The sequence below is a fragment of the Mercenaria mercenaria genome, chromosome 10 (assembly GCF_021730395.1).
Source record: "Mercenaria mercenaria strain notata chromosome 10, MADL_Memer_1, whole genome shotgun sequence".
Classification (NCBI taxonomy): Eukaryota; Metazoa; Mollusca; class Bivalvia; order Venerida; family Veneridae; genus Mercenaria; species Mercenaria mercenaria.
Window position 1 is genome coordinate 62483910 of NC_069370.1, and position 3133 is coordinate 62487042.

Consider the following 3133-nt stretch of genomic DNA (forward strand, 5'->3'; position numbering starts at 1 on the left):
GTTTTAATTGAATTGGAGATGAAAGTTTGTACGGTTTAATAGTTATGATATATTTATTAGTCACAAAGGAAGTGTTACCAGTGGATATTACTTACTCTTACCCTCAACCTTTTACCCCGACCCCAACCTTCAATCCTTCAGTGACATTTCAATTTTTCTATAACATATAGTCAGATAGAGGGCAATTTGCGTGTGTGCGTGCGCCTGCCACGCCATCCGTCCGTTTGATTTGTGTTGTCTACATTTGGAAAATACTATACGCTTGCCTCAGTGAGATGTATTCTTGTGAGTATGATCCTTGCCAAACCCCCTCAGTCAAGTGTGACATTGGCATTTAAGAAAGAGATCTCATGTTTTCTAGAATCCATCTCACCGAGTAAAGCATTAAAGTATTTTCAAAATGAACGGCAAAGTTATAATCTGGACAAAAATTAGCCGGGTAGACGGACGGACGGACATACGCACGCACGCATGTATGCATATTGCCATGTATCTATATGTCATGAAAAAGACTGTTATTGAAAGATTCGAAAACATCGTGGCACTAATGGACTAATTAATGAATTGAAGGATAGTAATCAGGGGAGTAGGATGAAAGTAAGTAATTTCGTCAAATAACACTTCGTTGAAGACTGACAAATATATCATACATATTACCACCTTTTATCTCCAATCAAATTAATACAATCAGGTCATTCCGAAAGGCGAAACGACAACGTTTGTCGGAGTGATGTCCGGCGGGGCGACATTTGTCGGTGCAACATTCGGCGGGGCGAAATTCGGTGAGGCGACGTTCGGCGGTGCGACGTTTGGCAGGGCGACATTCGGTGGTGCAACGTTTTGGCGGAGCGTCATAACAACATTAGACGGGTGACATTTTTTTGCTAACTTCCAAACACAAAAATGTCGTACGCAAGACATAAAACGGTGCCGAGGACAAGAGATAAAATGTCGTGCGCATGAAATAAGATCTCGTGCGCACGAGATAATTTAATTTAAAAAAAAGTAAATGCATGTCGTAAAAATACCACTGTATAATAGCGAATATTGCCTGTCAAAATTGTTGACGGCCGACTGATCGATTTTTTAGATTTAGCAATGAAAAATAGTGTTTTGTTTCTATTTTAAGTTCTGTTTGTCACTCTGTGCAATCAAGCAGAACCATAGAAAGATGCATAGAAATATATAAAAGTACCTATCAATACTGCAAAACATGCTTTAAGCCAATCTATAATTGCTTTAGCATTGGTGTCTGTGGTATACAATGGAATAGGACCATTTGCAAATGATATGAATATGTCTTGCAAAAATGTTTAAAAGGCGTTTCAAAAATTGAGAATCCAGGTTTCAAAGGACGCGTAAACCTTAGCACTTAATAAATTCTATGACTAGATATACTATATTTTCCTACTTGATACTCGAAAATCGTTTCGTTTTAAAATGTACCGAAGAGTTGTATAAAATTACGATAAGTATCTTAATTAAAGAATCAAAACACAATTAATTTATGCAAAGGCATGGCAAATTAAGCATGTGTCTAGTTTTGGAATATGTCCCTAGTTTTTTAAGTAAATAAAAAAATGTTTACTTAAAAAAAGTTAATTAAGTTAATCAAAATCTTTAAAAAAGAAATAGTGTGAAACAAACGAAGGTCATCTGTAGGATTAGATTTTTATCATATTAATCGAACAGCTAAGGTTACGCTATTCAAATCGTCATTCTCCAGCCTTAATCACTCATTGAGTAATTGTCATGGCTAGATTATTTCTGAAAACAGCATCTAAGGGATAAAGTCCGTGGAGTTACGACGTCTGCCTGCTGAAGATAATGTCCATCAACAGGCTTTCAAGTTGTTTGCTTTTATCACAGATCTTCATCAAACTTTGTTTGTGGCGTCATTGTAAGGTCCTCACCAAAACTTGTTCATATGGGGGCACTTAGCCCCTTTTATTGGCCACTCGAGGCAAAAATAGAAAAAAACTCTCATAAACCGTCTGAGGGATCTTCATCAAATTTGGACTATAGTATCACTGTAATTTCTTCTCCCATTTCTTTTTCAAATCATTCTGACTTGTCCCTTTAAGGGGTCAACAGAGCTAAAGAAAATCAAATAACTTCATACATTGAATTAATTTACTTCTAATGGAAACGCATTTTAGGCCTTTAAAGCAAAATCCATCTTCTATCTTTAAGTTAAAGAAAACAGGTATGATATGATCCAACAAATGCTTATTGTCATTAGTGTTGTGAGTAGAGCACATAGAACATCCATATATTCTGTGGGAAACTCCACTTTCTTTTCTCTGTTTTCAAAGGTAGTTTTTCTTGTAAGCAGTTGTCCTATTAATTGTTGCACTGAACAAATCTGAGTAATCACATTTTTATCAAATCTGAGATATCCGTTTAAGGTAAAAGGTGCAAGAATGCAAATGATAGCGAACCGTTCGATTCACGGAAATAAAAGAAACTATAACAAGTTTAATGCAAGTTAAAACGTTCGTATATTCTACAGTGACTATGAAAAAAGCGTACTCCATCCCCATCCATACCCCCAAAATAGTGCTTGAATTTGTGTATTAAAGATTTTGGTATCTTTTGAAAAAGATTGCATTTTAACTATGTACATGTATACTCATATTTCCCTGTGGAGTGCTTTTATAGGTAGTTGCGTTCTTTGAAAGTGACTTTTCCTGTTGGACTTTTGTCCTTGTTTTAAACAGGTGTTTATGGTCAAATTAAGTCAAATAATACCAACGCAGTTGTACGAATTCTGAGAACATTGAGAGATATAAAAATTCTTTCTCCTTCGGAGTTCGAACTCCTGTTCTCCGGACACTCTTCCAATTGTGGTAATGAAATTACTTGTCTAACGTGATGGAAAATAAACTCATATAGTCATACAAATATATATCAGGATGATCTAAAATGTCAAAGGCTTTCAAGGCTTCAAGATGAGTTCATAAGGAAACATAGCCTTATGTTTTTACAAGGGTTTCAAAAGTGCGGCCTAAATAAAATGAAACTAATAATGAATTAGAGATCTACCGAAAATTAAATTGGAAAAACAAAATGACACGTCAGAGTCTATTATCAATTCAATGTTTTCAGGAAACATTAAAATCATTCTGATAAT